Here is a 19,616-nt window from a genome sequence, read left to right on the forward strand (position 1 = left end):
AGCTTCACACACAACACCAGCACTCACCTCTCCCAGCATGGCAAAAGCAGCAGCTGTTACTTCCATTATTCTTGGAAACAGGGGGGAAAATAGCTAGGACTCTCGAGCCTTGGCACCTCTTCCCTCCTGCTGTTTGCCTACCAGAGCTACGGTTACTATTCAGGGCAGGAGGGCTCAACAGGGTACACATTCCAGGGGACTGAGCCATCCCTCGTGGCCAGGCTCAAAATGGCAGACAGCGATGAATAGGATAATTAGAAAGTACAACAGAAACCGCAACGTAAAAACAAGTGGCTTCTATTACAAGAAACAGTTCCATGGCATGGTTAGATCCATCACCCCATATGCTGGGTGGTGGTGGTGCCTCAGGAGCCTGCTGCTATTATCTGTTTGCAATCACATTTCAGCCCGTCTTTCTGCTTAATGCACAAAAAGCAGAGCTAATCAGATTCACGCTCTCTTTCTGCTTAATGTCTCCAGTTCTCAAGCATGCTCTGTACTGCTTCAACCAATGTTCAGATAACACTAGCCAGGAGCACACAGTGCAAAAAAAGGGGAAAAAAATGAACTACCTATTAATTTCAGTCCTTCTTTCCACCTATTACGTCTAAAATTCCTTCTACACTTGAGCTTTACAAACAAAAGTCAGGAAATTCCCGTTTCCCTCTCTACACCACACCCGGTTCATGTGTGAGTTCCCTTCTCCAAACTGCTCCTCCAGTGGTATCTGGGCAATTAGTTATAGCACAGATCTATGAGGCTTGCCTCTTACTCTCTGGGACAGCTTTTTAAAATATTTCCTGGCTAGGAACATCCACAGGATATATTCTGCTGGCACCATAATAACTCCTCTTTGTTAATCTATCCGTAGTGACCAGCACATGCCCTACTCCTCGCTCTCACGCCAGCACTATTTAATTATTGCAATCCTACATGGGAACTCTAAGGTGCCATCAGCACTTCCAGCCTGAGGACAAACAGGGCCCTGGAATAGCTGCTTCTTTCACCGCATCCCTTCGCACTCCACAGGGCAGCTGGAACATCGCTATAGTCAGCTATGATCCCTGGATCTTCACTAGAACGACCAACAAGACAGCACAGAATCCCACAGACTGGGCAGATTGCATGAAAATTCAGCAAAGAGATCCAGGAAAAGATGGGCTTATGGGAATACCCATCATCATGAGCCAGGTTAAGCAGCGCAGGAGGAGAGTCACCCATTACAAGCACGACTGAAGATTTGCCAGAAGAACAACAACAAAAATCAGCAAGTATTTACAGGAAATGAGAAGGAGATGTAGGCGGAAGACAAAAGTGCTAGGATACATATCTCTATCCAGAAGGAATAAAAAAGGGAGACTGTAGAGATGAAACCCCAGACAGCCCCCGCATCTGTACACATCCCCCTGCTAATACCCACTACATCAATCAGAACAATGGCAGCGTTGGAGAAGACCCCGATTATCCAGCTCCTTCACTAACATCTTCCCCAGAGGCTGCACACATGTGCAAGGGGATGGAAGAAAAACATACTTCACAATGAGATTACTTATAGCATTTTCTATATTGCCCCCTCTTTTATAAATGTATCTTTTTTTCAAAAAACATTGCAGCTGGCTTATAAATGTGTCTGATTTAAAAAAAGAAAAAAACCCACCATATCCTTGAAAACAAAGACACTTTGTGCCCAGCACATCTAGTGGCACAATTATTTAATACCAATACACTGGTTCTTTCCTTTATTCACTCCATCCTTGGAACACAAATCCACTGTAACAGCCACCCAGTGTATAATCTTACCATGCAAAGCAACACAACCCTACAATAATCTTTCTCTTGCCATAATGTCTCCACATGCCAACAAGAATTTAGGCTTAAGTGCTTTAAAAAAAAGCCCAACCAACTGCAGTACAGCCTGAAACAAATCTCTAACAACTCTCAAGCTGAAACAAATTGTCTCATCCCTCCCTACTACTTTCCTTATTTGAAAATGGCTGCACAAACATTTCTAATTCATGCACCACGCTGATTGCAACCTGCCCCTCCCGCCCTGTACAGCCACTCGGTCAGTCCACACATGCATGGGCTCACTGTATCCTCCTCCCTCTGGCACATGGCTCTTCACTGACATCATCTTCACCTTCATGCTGTATAAAATTCACCAGTCAGACACCGTATCTGCTCCTTTAGCCATAAAGCAATCACCGCAGGCCAACAGACGCCTCCATCCAGTCTCCCAAACGCACACTCTGACCTGCACCGTGCCCCTGCTAAGTAGATGCTGGTGCACGCGTCTCGTTAGGTGACACATCCCTCCTTCCCTGCACTCAGCAGAGGCTAATGCAGATATGCCGATCCATCAGCAACAGAAACACTGTTCATGCCGCTCAGCAGAAGCAAAGTTCACTCTGGTCAGCCCCCATGGAGCCTGAGCTTCAGCACACCCCTGGCTTCACTGCACCCCCGGAACAGAACTGCACTGTTCTGCACCACCACAGTCGTGTCCCACAAGGCCTTCCGAGTTTCTGCTGGTGCCTGAAAATTAGTCAGTCACATTTCAGAGATGGAGAGATGGTGTGGTACCCGACTTGAAGCCTGGCTCACTATGGGCATGCAGAAAATTCTCCCAACATTTCCCTGCCCTTGCCATGTATCCCAGGCCATAGGGACCACCTGATTCCACTAACTCCAAGGCCTTAGTCCAAATAGCTGCCATCGCCACATTAGAGGAAGCTTTTTCATGAGCTCAGCCGCCAGCTCTCTCCTCAGGCAGTCCCCTTTTGCCCTCTCCTAAGGGAGGGTTATTGCTACTATTTTTTGAGCCCCGTAATACCCTTAGGCTCTGTCTCTGAACAGATACCCTTACAGCAATGGGCTCTCGGGAACTACGGTACATTTCTTACTGCAAAAGTGGTGGGGAAAAAAAACCCAACACTTTCCTTTTTTTTCCCCTTTTGAAATTACTGTTTGGGAATGGCGTCAGCATCTGGAGGCACACAAGTATATCCCAGGGAAAGAATGAGAGGAGAGGAGCAGAGGGGAAGGGAGGGACCTGAAAATGAAGGCTGAGGGCGAGGTTTCACATTACAGCTGAACCAGGCTAATAGTTCACTGCTGCCAAAAAAAGGGGGGCCCCATTTCCACCTTTCTTTCATTCCCTACCTTTCAGTCCTGGCAAAACAATTCTCGCTCCTCCTGCATGGCAGATCTGATACGAGCCTGAACCTGGTGAGCAGATTCAGCTCTCTGTCCCAGGAGAAAACTATTCACTTTTCTATATTTTGGGGCAAGTCAGCTTTCCGAAAGCTGAACAAGCTGGATCCATGTAGCACCAGAGAAAGCATAAGGCAGGGAACACCACAAGGCATGGCCACCCCTCTTAGAAGGAGCAGTTGGTTAAATTGGTTCAGCTACAGCACGAAAACCCATCCTTACCCATGGGAAACTGCAGTTTCACCCAACAATTAACTACACCAGTCAGCACAAAAGAAGGGGCCTAGCTGAAAAGCCTGCAAGAGAGGTGTTTGCTAATAATCTTAAAACAGGGAGTTTTACCTGTTATTAGACTCTATGAACCAACAGCATTTCTGAAGTGGATGATGAATGCAGCCATGTACATAAAGGCTGACACTAAAATTAAGCAGACCCAAACTAGAGAGAAAGATGAGAAGTACTGCAGGACCTATAATAATAATTGTGCCTATTTCTAAATTAGACTCTCTTACTATCAAACAAGATGGCTGCCTTCATCACTATGCTCAGAAATGTCTGTTTTCATTACAAATTTAACAATTAGTTTCAGGGCGTCTTGATAAAGCATTTTTCTTTCCCCATCAGCTTCTACATCATCAGATGAGCAAAAATACTGCAGTTCTTTTCGACAAAAAAAAAGAAAAGCCCATATTACTCCAGTGTCTTTATTCCTCTCCACCTCCTCTGCTCAATTACTAAAAGCAATTTACAGACAATAAATGTAACTTCACAGCTGCCTGTATGAAGTATTCCCTTCATTTTATAGATGAGGTTACAGGCTATACAGAAATTAATATCAGCAAGGTCTACTTCAAAGCTGGATAAGCAAGAGGAACAGATGAACTCTTAAAGAATACAGATCATGCCTGTACTCTAGTAAAACCAGTAATAAAGAATTAAGGATACTACCAGTTGGTTATAAATTCCTTGAATGTATCTGCTCAAATACAGTAAAAAACAAAAAGTTTGCTTTGAGGTTTTGTTTGGGTTTATTCTATTTTTATTAGGAACAACATAATAAGATTTCAGATTTACAGCTCAGCATCCCATAGACCAAACATGTTCACTTTACTAGTAAACCCACGCTTAACTGCTAACCTCACAGACTCAGAGGTGCCTGGATCTTCCCACTTGGTACATGATCACCAGTAACCTGCAGCTAGAAACCCTGTACATAATTTAAATCAATGAAGCTAAGTAAGTCAGGAGAGAGTCCAACATTTTCTGCCACAGCCTCGCTGGCTTTGGCTTGGCTAGGAGGAGCAAAAACCTACATATGTTGTTAAAATTGCCAGCGGTGACTTTGAAAAAGCAGCAGGAGTAGCAACATTAAAGGGGAAAAAAAAAAAAAAAGTGCAGTTTTGTACAGGCACTCTTCTGAGGATAACTGCTCCTTGAGGCTTCATAAAAATGCACGGCCAACTTTTCTTCTTCCACACATTAGTAGAGCTCAGAAATAGCACCTGAGTCTAGTTACACAACTCAGTAGGCCCAGCTTCTCCCAGGAAAAAAATACCATCAGCACACAGGTACTCCAAAGGCTCAGTCATCCGAGCAGTACCTTCAAGGAAAAATAATCCTATTAAGAATTGGGGTGTTGCTAATGAAGACAAAAAGAAGTGTTCATTTTGGCACTCCTTAATTACACTAGTTCCACTCTGTCCATTTACTACCAAACCTAACACCTGTAGGTCAGTAAACTCACCGCGTTCCTCCATCCATCCCCAAGATCCTCTCCTGGCACCATCCCCTCTTCAGCCAACAACCACCTGTCACTGCCCATACATTCCCTTATCCCTGACTAACACAAACTAGTATTTGTACAACCACAGTGCTTGGAAAACTAATTTAGGATTAAGGCCTTCATTTCTAGCCTGCATACAAATACCAGGCATGCTTAAACCAACAGGGTGTTGTGGGCTTCTGCACTGCAACTAGCTTAAAACCAAAAGCCGTATCATGCACGCATCAACAAACACACAGGCTTCAAGATGGACCAAAAAACTGAACACAATACAAAGGATTTGGACTTGTAAAATCTCTCACATGGGGAGAGCTGATAAACAGAACAACACTTCCAGCAGAACTGTGATTTTCTGCATTTCCACCGCAGCAAGTACAGATGTTTGTGCCACTGGTACTTGTGCCATGTTCACCCAAACCTGCAATGGCACCACAACCTTCCACTAGCCCCAAAAATGGCTCAGCAGATGTAGCCACTGCAGCAAACGCCTGCCCCAGCAAGCAGGTGTCCATGCCCAGAGCACACAACCCACGCTCCCCTTTCCCGGCAAGATTTGGGGTGTTCATGCCAAACCACCAAGCCCTGAAACCTCCCAAAAGCTGCACAACAATAGCAGGAAGGGAAAGGCGACCTAACGAGCTTGAACAGGTAGTCCTGTGGTTTAAACTGGCACCTCAATGTTGTCAGCAATGCTACGGGAGTCTAGAACTGAACTCCAACCAAACCCCCAGTCCAGCAACCTCCATCTGCTCCACCTGAGGACAGGCCACAGCTCTCCTCCCTCTCCTGAACTCTTCCAAATGGGAAGAAACCAGTGGCTCAGGCTGAGAATTTTCTTTTTGAGGCTGGCAGATCTGTTGTGGAGACTGATCCACTGATATTTTTCTAATATAACGAACATATAAGATGCCTAGAATTTGATAGCTGCTTTTTAATTAAATTCGAATAAGTAAATCACAGCCTGTTGCCATGGAGAATGAACAGACATAGCCTCTTGACTCCAGGGCAGGATCAAGCAGGAGAGGCAGGCAAGGCTGTGAAATTAAAAACACCTATTTTAAAGCAAATGGTCTTGATAATTAGCAAAAAACGTGGCACAGGGAAATAATATAACCATATGGCAGGAAGTGGTTTTCAAGGTGAACTACAAAGCTGTTTTAAATAAATGAATAAACTGCTAGAGCTGCTGGGTCAGTTGCAAAATCATACATGCAGGATTAAACACGATTTAAAAAATATACCAAAAAACTCAGCAATTAGCTCTTCTTTCAGTTTCCTGCCTATGGCCTGCATTTCTCAGTTCTTATTTTTAAGGACTTGTTTCAAGTGATTAACATTTGCACCTATTTGCAGTTACCAGAGAGCCTTCAAACGCACACGTTTTCAAAAGCCTTGAGGTTCACTCTGAAGCAAGAACCAAGTATACGGGATATAAAACCTTTTATCTCTTACTCAGCGTCATTACACAGTCCTGGCCAGGTGATCAGGCACTAATAATCATTCCTGAATCCATGCATCGCTGTCATGACTCCCATGACTTTGAAGGGAATTTGTCCCTCACACACCGATCCTGTGGTACACCCCTCAAGAAGCACAGCTCAGAGAGAGCCAAAAAACAACACTGGTCTGTCAGGAGGAGATGGCATGGCCTTCAGCACAAGCTTGGCTGATGCACAAGAGCCTTGCAAGCTCTCTTCCCAGTTTGTCCAGAGCATAAGCCATCAAGATATTCCACCCCTTCCTGCTTCCAGCTCACCCCTGTCAGCGAAGGCTGCCCAGAGACATGGGGCTGGACAGTTTATGTCACTCCTACACCACCTCTGCAGAGAGGGTGTTGTACAGCAGTTGTCCTGGCCCTTTTAAGACGCTTGTGCTCTGCTCGGATCTAAAAGAGCCGCAGCAAGGAAACTCCCTCATTGCCTTCTCAAGCTCAGCCAGGGCAAATCTGAGCTAGACTTGTCTTATGATTTCCAGTGAGCATGCGGCCAAAGTGCATCAAATTCATCATAGCTTAAAAATACTTGACATAAATTGTACCTGATGACTCAGTTTCAAAAAAGTGCTGTACATTTTTTTGGAGGGAAGGGACAGATTAACTAACTTTCACTTCAAACCTCCCGTCCGCTCCCAGGGAAAAGCCAACCTTTTCTACTGCTTTGTGAAGATACAAGTTGTCAGCCACAGTCATTAGTCTTCCACTGGAGCTAATGACCCACACAAAACAGTCAGGGTCCCAGTCCAGGCCCTCATGACACAGCCAGTTACATAAAAAATCAGTCATATTTTCAGCACTAATCAACAGAATGTGAGCTGGCTATTAACAAGTTCTCTTCTATTCCCCACCAAAACCAAGAAACACTCCGTAAAGGGAGAGGAGTCAGGACAGAAATCTTAGGAAAAAAAAGGGGCTGGGAAAAAATGAGCAATTAAAATCAGTACTGCCTCCTTTCACAGTTTTGCCCCATATTTTGGAACATCTACTGCTTTAACTGAAGTCACACTACCTAAAATTCATGGTTTTCATTAAAATAAACTCCAGGTCCAAGTCTGCATGAAGATATGCATAAACTTGCAAATCTGGTTCACGCTGAAGGACGCCAATGAGGACCCCAATGCCACTCCTTAAATACGGTGGGGTGGGGGCAGAACGAGCGGGCTAGTTCGTCGTCTTTGAACAGTGGAGGCTGCAGCAATATTTGCCAAACCTCTTTGCTCAGGCACCCCTTTCCTTACCAAAGCTTGCAGCAAGAGGACCTGCAAAACATCTCAGGATATATTAGCTTAGCTGGAAGGTGCTGCACACCCTCAGCTTCCCCCTCCTCAATGCCTTCCCTGGCATGCAATCCGCTTCCTGCTGATTGAACCACAGTCCTGCCCCACCATCTAAACACAGATGACTTCACATGGGCTGTTATTGCCCTCTCAGGCACCGGACAGCCAGAGTGCAGTGGGTGGCTTGTTCCTCCCCACTTTGCAGCATTACTGATTTTTAATTTTGACTTAAAGAGAAAAGATTGGACACATTTATCAAGGCCAGCCTAGCATCTTCCTCTGAAAGGGAGCTGTGGTTTCTTCTCTGTCCCCACAAGCCAAGATAACCATGCAGGGGAAGACTCCTTCCCAGGGACACTCCCAGCTGGACAGACCCAGGGTTAACGGGTGCCTGCATTAAGACTCAAGCCAGGCAGCTGCTTGGCGTTTGAAGGAAGATGCTAGCTGTGCCCAGGAGTAATTATTTTCATATCACAACAGAGAGGGTTGCAGGCCAAAAATAAAAATTAAAAAATTAAAAATAAAAAAAACCACTCTTCACACATAAAACTGCTCCCTTCAGCAGCATCGCACTGTGACGTACACACAAGGATGGGATAACGCTCGCTTGCAGGGCCAAGCCCCCTGCTCCCATCACCTGTGCTCTCCTCTTGCTCACTCTTCCCTGACCTCCAGCCTTCCCCGGGGCCAGCCTAGCTCCCTGCCTGCCCTTCTTGCTCCCAACCCACCCCCCAGTGCCCCCTTCTCCTACCCACAAACTTCTCTTGACCTCTGCCCCCCTGGCACCCTTCCCTGTGCCACTCTCAGCACCCACACGCAGCAAAAGGGCAGCAGAGCGCTTCCCGGACCAGAAGAGGCTGCAGACAGCAGCCTTGCTGGGGTGTTTTTCAGCAGGTGGCGGGTCTCTCCACGCCGCTGCCCGGGCTCCCACCGGGAGTATCCAGCCATGAACCTCGGTGGCTTCGAGGCCGCTGGCTCCAGGGGCGTGTGACACACGTGCTGTCCCCGCCGCTGTCAATAACTTCCAACCACGGTCCCGGTGGGCAAGTCCCGGGTGGGCAAGGGGCTGCCAGCACCGCCAGCAGTAATCCGGATGGGGAAAGGCAGCTCATAAACTGGATGGCGCTTTGACAAAAACAAAGATCACCTTAATATTCTTTTTAACAGCCAGAAAAGTCACGACGTGTTGGTTCCTATGGATAGGGGCAAGATGGGTGGAGGGGAGGAAGAGGGTAGAGGCAATACACAAAACCGCAGGGCCTTAACTGTTCGTTCACCACAAAAACAAAACAACGTGAAGGAATCGGAGATTAAGGACGGCTGCACAAGGAGCAGGACGGACACCCAGGCGAGGGGGGAGCCGCAGCCTGCGGGAAGCACCGGCGCTCCCCCGCCGCCGACAGGCCCGGCTGCCGGACCGGAGCCCCCGCGCCCCTCCTGCCCTTCACCGGAGGGGGAACGCCGGGTCTGCCTCCCGCGGCGCCCCGTCCCCAGGGGGCGCGGGCAGAGCTCGAGTTACGGCCCCCTTAAAAACAAACCAACCCCCCAGCAAACACCGCACACGCCGCGGGGGGAGGGAACAAACCGCCAAGAGATTAAAAAGTCACCTCAGAACAAACAAGGGGGAAGGGGAAAAGGAGGGTGCGAGTGTGCCCCCCCCCCGCCACGGGGATGGGCCGCCCCCGCAGGGTGAGACCCCCGCCCCGCGCGCCAGGTGAGGCGGCGGGCAACCGCCGTAACGGCCGCCGCTTACCTGCGAGGGCCGGCCCTCAGCGTCCCATGGCAGCCCCGTCCCGCCCCGTCCCGCGGCGGGCAGAGGGGCTCCCGCTTCTTTGTTGCACGGAGGGGACCGGGTACGGATCCCGTCAGCTCATGTGACGCGGCAGAGCTCGGTATCCGGGGCTTCTCCTTGGTTTTTTTCCTCCCCTCTTCCCCCCCTCGCCCCTGCCCGCCCTCCGCCGGCGCTCAGGGCAGGCCCCGCAGCCGGGCGCGGGTCTCAGGCCCGACTGGCTGCTGGCAGAGCGGCGGGGGAGGAGGAGGAGCCGCCGGCGGGGCGGGCTCCCTCGGCAGGGCCGGGCGCGGAGGAGGGCTCTGGCATCTCACAGCGCTGCCTGGAGGGGGAGGTGGCGGCGGAGGGCGCTGCCCCGCGCGCCGCCGTGTGCCCTGCGCTCTCGCCGGCTCCCGCTCTCGCCCCCGTTTCCTGAGAGGAGGTGGCGCCCGGAGTCCGCCCTCCCCCGGGGCCGTGGTGGGACCGGCCTCTGCCGGGGCCCGGCAGGCCCCGCTCCGGGGCGTGAAAGCTCCGGTGCCTGGCTGCTGCGGCGGCGGGGCAGAGGGAGCAGCTGCGGGCCGTGGGGCAGGCGCCGGCTTCCCTAGACGAACGGCTGCTCGCCGCCCCACGGCCACGGCGGGGTCAGGTCGGCAGGGTCTTCACCGGCCTCCTCTAGCCTAGAGGAGCAGTGAGTTTGCTCCCCTCTTGAGGCTGGTGTTGCCGCACTCGGGGCCCTGATGCATAGGCCTGGGCCTGCCGCAGCAGTCTGGAAAGTAAATAAAAACGTAATTATGTGCATTCTAGTTAGGACTCGCAATAAAAGAGAGGAAAACCCCTTGTTTTCTCTAGAAGAGATGAGAGAAATAGCAGTGCTGAGTCAGATCAGCATCCTGCCTCCAAGAGTGCTGAACAGACAAACCCTGACAGACTGTTGGCTCCAACAAACAGACGGTGTTGCTGCCCCAGAAGGATCCTCCATGACTTAGTGGTCCTGTGGTTGGGCACTTCCCAACCCACAGCTCCGGTCTAAAGGGGTTTTCTTTAATGCATTGTCTTCTTCTTTTGAACCATGTGAAATTTTCTACATCATGCAGCAAGCATCCAGCTCACTTCTTCAGACAGCATTTACTCATCTCCTTTTGTTTGCCTAGCTGCAAGTGGAGGGCAAAGAGAGACCACCTTTCTGCAGCTCTTTAATGACCCAATATGCCATTTTTCTTCACAAGCCAAGTCTGAAAAACATTACACCACCAAGCCAGGCTGTATATAGGAAACACAGATGACATTTCCATCAGAAATGCGGACAGCTCAGAAAACCTCGGACTCCTTCATCAAATACAACCACAAATTCAATGAGCAGCTTCACTGCTGCTCTAGTCAGTCCCAAGATTGCTCCTACACTGGCATTGGCTTTGTGGACACCACAATTGACACTAAAAAATGCCACCCTGCAAGCTATTATAGCACATACACAAGAACCTCCAGACCATAAAACTTCCTCTATAAAGCAGATGCAGTAAGACCAACAGCCATCCAAAACGCACCGAGAAGCTGTGAGATTCAGCCAGCCCTGCAGATATTGTTGCACCTGCTCTGAGGAGAGCACTGGGTGCTCTGCTTTATCCTGCAAGGTCATTCTTCCAGCAAAATAGATACAAATTCACTACAATGAGGATAGGACAGCAACCACAGCAATTTTTAAAAATCACTTTTCAAGGGATCAAGGTTTACTTTGTGTTTGTCTAGTGCAATCAAAATTAACAGGGACTGGCAAAGTCTCTGACCCCATTAGCTTTCTGCAAATTTGTTATTCTGCTTTTTATTTTAGAATCTCTACTGTAGCATTTCTCTCCTGAAACCACGTGGCCCTGGTAGCGAGAATATTCCACGTTAAAATCCACACATAAAATAATCTTTTAAATTACTGTCTCCAAAAGATTTTTTTTTTCCCAGTGCCTCTTCTCCTAACCTTCAGGCTCTCTCTTTCCCAGCTCATTACAGGAAGCAAATCCGCAGATGAAAACACATGAAATAGAACCAGATACAGCCAGAACATCAAATATGAAATACGCCAGTCCTGCTCCACAGACAGCATAATCAATGCCCTTCCTCCCACAGCAAAACCGCCAAAATTCTTTGTTCCTGCGTGTACTCGTCCCAAATCTCTACAGTTCATCACTTCATCCAGCACACAAGATACCCCCGCAGAAACCATTTGAATGAAACTAAATAATTGCTATCTCAGAACGAGCACGTACAGCCAGCCAACAAAGGACAGAAACACATACTCGTCATTAGGAGAGTATTTGTCAGACAGCAACAACTCGAAACCCTCAATCCTTATCCCAAAGGAGACCTATAAAATGTTCCCAAAAGATGAAGTTTGGAATTAAAATTTATAATCCCCAGATAATAAAGCTCGTGAATTTAACAGAGACGTGTCCTCCCTAGCCCGTTACAGCCTCCCTTGCTGACTTCTCCCTTTGTCACCGGCACAAACAACCCTTTTTTGCTAGTGGTCCAGCAGAGAACCAGCGGGCTGTCAGTCACTTCTGCTCACACCCCTTGCTGCTCCATAGGTGCTCTTTTTTCTTTTTTAAGTAGTCAAATTAATTAATATAATTAGATTAAACTAAGAGCAATTGCATCTAACCTGTAGTTAGCTTGAATTTTGCTGCTTTCTGTCAGAGCTGACAGAGAGACCCTGAGCTCAAAGGCTTATTTGCTTTTTCCAGCTCTATCGGTTGATCTAATAAAAGATACTACCTTTCACCACAAACCTTGCTTCCCTAGGATTTTTAGGTTGTCACGACTACACCACCGCTTTTAATGTCTTGTTTGCTTTAACCAATTTTTCTAGATTCTCTTATCTGTGAAATGGAATATGATAAAAACCATTCTGTTCTGTATCGATTCTTACACTGTTTTCATAAACTTAATATCCAAGTATCTTCTAGGACTGCATTAGCTGATCTGACTAACATCTGTCACAAGGAGGGTTTGTTTTTCTTCTTCTCTCCTCAAGAAGAAAATGATGCATGGAGCAAAGTGTTTTGGTTTCTTGATTTTTTTTCTCTTTCTTCTATTCATGTTGCTCTGTGTTTATACGAGAGAAAATGAGGATGACAGCAATTTCTGTGATAAGCCTTATTTCCCAGGGAAGTTAATTTCAGAGCGTTGAGCCACCCATAGAAAGATGTCTCCTGCACAAAGCAACATTTTAATATATCATCCCCCACCAAATAAAAGCTAATCCATATTCTTGACATTTGGGACAGAAACTTCCTAGGGAAGGAACGGCATTTCCCTTTCTCCAGAAAAAGAGTTTCAACCCATGAACCTTGGTATGTGACGTTCAAACAGATTGTTGCAGATTATTAACATACAGGCCAGCATTCTATACAGTTATAAATAAGAAAATCTGGAAACCAGGAAAAGTAACATGCCTTTTAATTGCACTGAGGCAGATTATTATAGGACAGCCTGGAGGTGAAATGGTGGAGACAGACTATTTCATGCTAAAAATAGAATTTACTTATGTGTAAAGAATTGCACCGCTCTTCCTCAGAGAGGAACCCTGAACAATCCCACGTGTCTAAAAAGGCAGTAGGTACAGCATACAAGCTACTGAAAGATAGAATCTGAGGTGAAGAGAGGAATCATCTGTGCTCAAGCACTGAAAGCAGAAATACCAGAAGACCTCAGGGAAACAGTAGACAGCAGATTTAATATGTTTTTGCAATGTGATATGGCAGCAAAAATCATGCAGTTAATTTAATTTGGGGTTGTAAAGCCAGAGACCTCTTCTGAGAGATATAGGCAATAGTCCCAATTTTTAATATAGTGATGAGACCGCAGTTTGAAGACATGTTCAGTTCTGGACAACTCGGTGCTAGCTAGATGTCAACAACTTGGAGGGAAATAAAAAAAAAAGAGAAAAGAGGAACATAAAATGATAAAAAAGCTGGAAGGGATTACAGCATGTGTAGGTTGGCCAAATAACAACTGTGAAGAACATCACGGGAATTGTGTATGAGAACTTCAGGGGTGCAGAAACACCAGGGAGCAAGAAAGACTGTTTAGGGTTGTCTGGGGGAGTATAAATGGTATAAATGTAAATTAAATTAAGCAAAGGAAATGTTAATCGACAAGACTGCAAGAGGGCATCCCAGAGGAGTTCCTATCACCTGATTCGCACAAGACTAGAAGGAGCAAAGCACACAAGAAACCACATAAGAAACCCTGACTGCAGGAAGGGATTCAATGAGGACAATACACCTCTGGGGACATTTAACTGCCCACTGAGTGAGACATCTGCATAGCAATAGGTCTCAGCTCAGTACATGGTGGAAACTTTCCCTTTTCTACACCATTGCTGGAGATGCTTGTAGACCAAAATAACCATGGTTATTTCCAGCAGGTAACCATGGAGGAGCGCTGTATTCAGAGGGGCTTCGGGGCGGGGGGTGTGGAGGGAATTTTCAGAATTTTGCACTTTTACCACTGGGATTTTCTTGAGAGATCACTGGCTCATCATCTGGTAAGGACAGCAGTGATAGCACTCCTGTGTTTTAATAGTCACCATAACATTCAGACCCTTGAGTAGATGTCCTGGACAGCACTCACCTCTCCCAAGAAGTCTGTGACATCCAGATAGAGCAGTTAATTGGAATGAAAAAATCAGGCTTTCTTACTCCTTAGTTAGAGGGACAAGATCAAGGCAAGTCCTCTTTCTAACATAGTGAGAAAGCTAACTTCAACTTGTACCCATAACACTTTTACATCACTCTGTGCCATCATGTATTCTGGCCTGCCTGTCATACAGAAAAGGAGACCTGACAGTACAATATGTTTCTCCCAAGCAACGACTGATATATCACTTTGCTGCTCATCTTGAATGTGCCACATACACATTGTTCGGGGGGCGGGGAGGAGGTGGAAGAAAAAAGAAGCCCAAAGAATGTAATGAATGTTCTACAAGGGGGTTGAATGCCTTTTCTTCTTTGGGTAATATTATTTTAACAGCACCCCTCAGGGAGGTGTGTGCAGTGATAATTATAAGTCCAACCATACACAAAGCACACCAAGGTATATTCCCTCAAAACCGTTGACCTTAAATGGCCTTTCTCTACATAGAAATGTCATGAGCTTCATGAAGGAAACTTCTTATTTATTGAAATGAAAAAACATGGCCTAACATGCATGAGCATACAGCAAATGTAAATGTACTAACATTTGTGTTTGAGATACTCTTGTAATGAGTTGCTGAAGCATGTGATAAAATTAATTCATCACCCCCCCCCCTAGTTTATCACGAGCTTCTGACTGTTTCACTTGCACTCTGCCTAATGGCCCATATTTCTCGGGACAACATATGCTACAAACCTCGCTGTAATTTCATGCTCTTACCTTGCAGGTTACATTAAAAAAAAATTAAAAATTAAAAGGAAGTGTTTTCTCCTTTCTCCGTAAATGTGGCTCTTGTCTAAGTGCTAGGACAGGCACTGTCAGCTCTGAAAATTCAAGATTAATCAAGCAATTAAGAATTGATATCTAGTGACTTATCATGACTGGAAATGAGAGATGCTGCATTCATTATAGCTCTGCAAGAACCAAAAATAGCTAACCTGATTTTTATGGACGGCAAGATTATTTCAAATCTTTTGGGGAGGAAAAGAAGAGCTACAGCTCATTCTATTATACTGTTGCATATGTTTTTTTTTTCAAAACCCACATCTGCGTTTCGCATGTTGCTTAGCAAAGGGCTGGTCTGTACAGAGGGCCATGCTGGAAGAGCTGCTGTACATTGAATTCACACCTTGCCTTGACCCAAGTGAGCCTGAAAGTGCAGAGAAAGCCCCAGGGAGCAAAAGCCAAGCTGAAGTTTTACTTTCCCTTTCCCATGTGCTAGCACAGGGCAGCACAGCCCTGCTTGAATAAACAACCCAACCGAGCAGGAATTACATCACCTCAACGCTGTGGTTTCCTTTAAACATTAAAAAGAATGGCAAGTATTTCCATTCACGTAATTATCAGCATTATCACCTCTCCTTACACCTCCTTCTTCTCCAGCATCCAGCTGTTGGGACTTCCCTAACCTCCTTTCCTTGTGAGCGGAAAGCGATGTTGCAACTCTGCTGCAGCCACGTGCTCTTCCTTGTCTAAACCCTCTCGACAAGCTCAGGAACTTCTTCAGCAGTCAGGAAGACTTTATGGAGTGGATGGGCAGCAGCTCATCACGTTCCCTGTATAAACATTTATTTGGGGAATTGCATACATAATTTGGCTTTCCATGGTAATTTGGTTCTTATGAGATTTCCTTATTGCCAAAATGGTGGATACTTCCATAAAAGAGAGGCAGTAACTTCTCCTGCAGCTCTGCTACCTCAACAAATAGATCTCAGCCAGGCATATGTGAGCCTGATCGAAACCTGCATGAGAAGTCAAAAATTAAAAGCGAAGTTCTGCAGAAACCGGTGCTGGTGACTCAGGAAGAAACCTCTTTGTGTTTTTTTCCTAAACTATAAGGAGCTCAACAGCTCCTACTCACCCAGCTACTGGCTCCTACCTGGACAACCTAATACAAATAACACAGGAACCTGAATTTTGTTCCCGACTTCATCTCTGACTATCTGCTATTTTGGAAAAGTTGTTTAACTTCCTGAGTCACCATTTCTCCATGTATGAAACTAAAATGTCATACTGAGCCTTTCAAGGACATATGAAATATTTCATTTTCATGGCACATGTCCACGCCAAAAGCACTGTTAGTGGCATTATTACACTAATTCCCTCACAGGGGAGGGAAGCTCACTGTGGCACAGGTATTTTGGGTACAATTATTACCCCTGGAAGTGCTCAGGTATCATTGCATAAAATTGTAGCCAGACAAATCTTTCAGATGGAATAGAAACCAGAGGCCCTGACTAGTTATTAAAAGACATAACATTTTGAAGAAGCCCATATGTTAGCTTTTCCACATTCACCCTGTTCCAATTTGGTTAATTACATTCTGACTCCTTAAAGCAGGGTGGCTGACCTGCCTGGCCCTACCAGCTGTGTATCCAAATCTTCACGTGGCCCAGAGCAATGCAATACGAACCACAGATTTCAAAGAGCTGATGGAAGAGAGGAGCTCTATGAGACGTTCATGGGCTTCCTCCAGAATGGGGCAGTGCTGGTGTGCAGGCTGTGGCAGTCCCCTCCTGCCTAAATGTCCCTCACCTCAGGAGCTGAGGACTTGCCATCCTGTGTCACTTCTTATGGGACTTGCCCGCACTGCTGAAGCGCTGTGGTGCTTTGTCCCCAGGTGGCTGTGTCGTCGCAGCGCTGGTGCTGTGAACCTTGCGGATCCACAGCTGGTAGTGCAGGGTGGCAGCTAAAGGCCTGGTTATTAATAGTGAAGTACCTAGTAACATACTAGTTACTAATAGTAACCTGCATTTCTATTTTATTGTTAACTAAGAAAAACATGTTATCTCTGACAGTAAGTGGAGGCTGGCTTGCCCTAGAATCAAGAAAGAGAAGACATTAATGGTTCACATTCTCCTCTTCCATTGGAGATCAGGTAGACACTGGTGCTCTCTGACTTCCTCCTTTTTTATTTATTAGCTCTTAATGATTGTTCACTGTGGACAGCAAATCTTGACCACCACAGAATCCCAAAACACAGAAAGGGCAGTATCTGAGCCTTCATCAGCTTTCTGACACAGCGAAGAAGAGGAGCAGAGGATTTTATCACCACTGATGCACAGTAAATTTTCCCAAACTCAAGATAAGATGCAGTTTTCTAACAGTGAAAGAAAGTGGTGGCAGCTCCAAGCAGCCCTCAACATCTGGCCAATTTTGCATTTCAGATGCCAGTCTGACCCCATGATGGTGTCAGCAGCCACCCTCCTGTCCCTCACATGGGCAGCCCTGTGCCAAGATGCTGGGATCTGATGAAGCTATTTCTCCAGACTTCATGGATGCACAGGAGGGGGACCTGTCCTGTCCTCAAGTCTTCACAGGTGCTGGTGGCACCTGGGCTATGGCACAGAGTTGTGAGGGGTGCCAGGGGTGCCAGCTGCAGGGGTAGAAGACAGTCATGGCTGGTGACGTTCTACATGGCTGTAGGTGCCCACCTCTTGTAGTCTGTGGTCTAGGGACTACCAGGGGGATGTGGGCAGGCAGGGCACAGGAAATGGAGCAGAGAGGACCTAGGGCACCATCTGGTGGCTTCACTCACTGCCTTCCCTAAATCCCTTCTCACAGGGTCAGAGTTTTGCGTGGCCAAGGGCTGAAGAAACATCAGGTCTTCCCAAGAGACAGCCCAGCAGGAAGAAGAGACCTCTGCCCTTGGCCCAGACTCGCACACCCTCAGGGTACTGCTGCATGGGACAGGAGTCCAAGCTAGAACAGTAAGAACCATTTCATTTGGGTGCTGTTCAGCCAAGCACCTCCCTTGATAAAGAACCAGCCCCAGCTGGATCTTCAGACACTATTGCTATACAGATGATGAATGATAGCGTCACCTCTGAGAAGGAACAAGAAGACAGAAGCAATGAAGAAGAACACATTGGACTACACCTTGGACATACATTTCATTGTCATTATCCACCACAACAAGGTCTTTCTTGTCTATAGATAAAGGCAAAACATAGTTGGCATGTTTCATACAACACAACAGTACCCACACAAGAGATTTCTGCAGAAAAGGAGGAAAGCAACAAACCAACCAAGTGCACCCATTTTCTTGCCTTCCCAAACTAGGATTTGCCGTAGAGCATTGCAAAGAGGTTGTTTTAAAGGGACTAGATGACCTCAGTGTCACCAACACCTTCTGCAGCAATACCAGCTCAGACAACTTGGCAAGATGATCACGGTGAGAGATTGCATCTCTCAGGACCAAAGGCTCATGCCTGGTGGAGAGGGCAAAGGGTCCTGGTGCTAACATGGCACCTCCTTTAGAAGGCAGGCACTGTACTTCCACCTAGACCACAGCTTACTTTGATACCAGGTCTCCACTTCCCTGAAATCCTGTCAATGCGAAGGGATAATTCAACACCTGGGAATCAAAGATTATACCACCATAACCTGGGAGCATACTCTGTGCGTAAGAGCACCGTGCTGGGGGATGCAAGTGGAGCTGAGGCCCTTAGGAGCACAGTTTTAAAGAGGAATCCATTCTCAACATTCCTTTTAAAGCAAAACGTGCAGAGAAAACACAAGCCAGTCATCCCTTCTCAGCTTTGTGGAGCTGATCTTTAATTTATCTTTTGGGTGGGGTTTTTTTGTGTTTTGTGGTTTTTTTAATTTTTCAACACTTAAAAATGAACTCCTTTCCTCTTGCTAGGAATACTCATTTTCTGCATCTGTTCTTACAGGCCATTCAGCCAGGTAGGACAAAAAGACCAAATGACTGCCTTTCCCCTGAACGGATCTCTGCTACAGAGTAGCTATGCCCATATTATATAAATCATATTTCCTAGTCAATCCTACCTGTGCCTGGAGGCCTTTCCTCATACCTCCTTGGACAACTCCGTATCATTTGCAAACATCCCTGCTCTCATAGTCTTCTGCTTTATACTTCTCTCTCTCGCACTCCGATGCTACTGTGGCTGCCCGTGGTGCACGGTGCCAAAGAAGCGATATTAGCTTGTGGCTACGTGGCTTCAAAACTTCCTTTATCTCGGGCAGCAGCCTTTTACCCTTCCAGGGCCAATCCAAAACCCATTGAAATTAACACAACGACTCCCCCTGACTTGCGGGAGCTTTGGCGCACAGCCCAAATCCCCAGACTTGCCGGTGTTTCTTGGACATCTTTACTTTTTCACTGAATTGATCAGAACCTGGTGCGATTCTTCCCGCGCTTTAGCACTGACTGTTCTGGAATAGCCTTTTCTATTCCAAATACCTTTCTTCCTCTCATGTTGCATTTTAAACAGCTTCAGCTACTTAATATAATATATAGAATTGTTCAGGCATGAATGTGAGTAACATGCTATTTAAAGAGTTAACAAAAAGACAAGACAAATCAATTCACTGCAAAGTGAGATTCTTGCCAGGAAATTTCCAGTAGCACCCAGTATTTTTAGCATT

Source organism: Nesoenas mayeri, assembly GCF_963082525.1.
Source record: "Nesoenas mayeri genome assembly, chromosome: 1".
In the NCBI taxonomy this organism is placed as follows: domain Eukaryota; kingdom Metazoa; phylum Chordata; class Aves; order Columbiformes; family Columbidae; genus Nesoenas; species Nesoenas mayeri.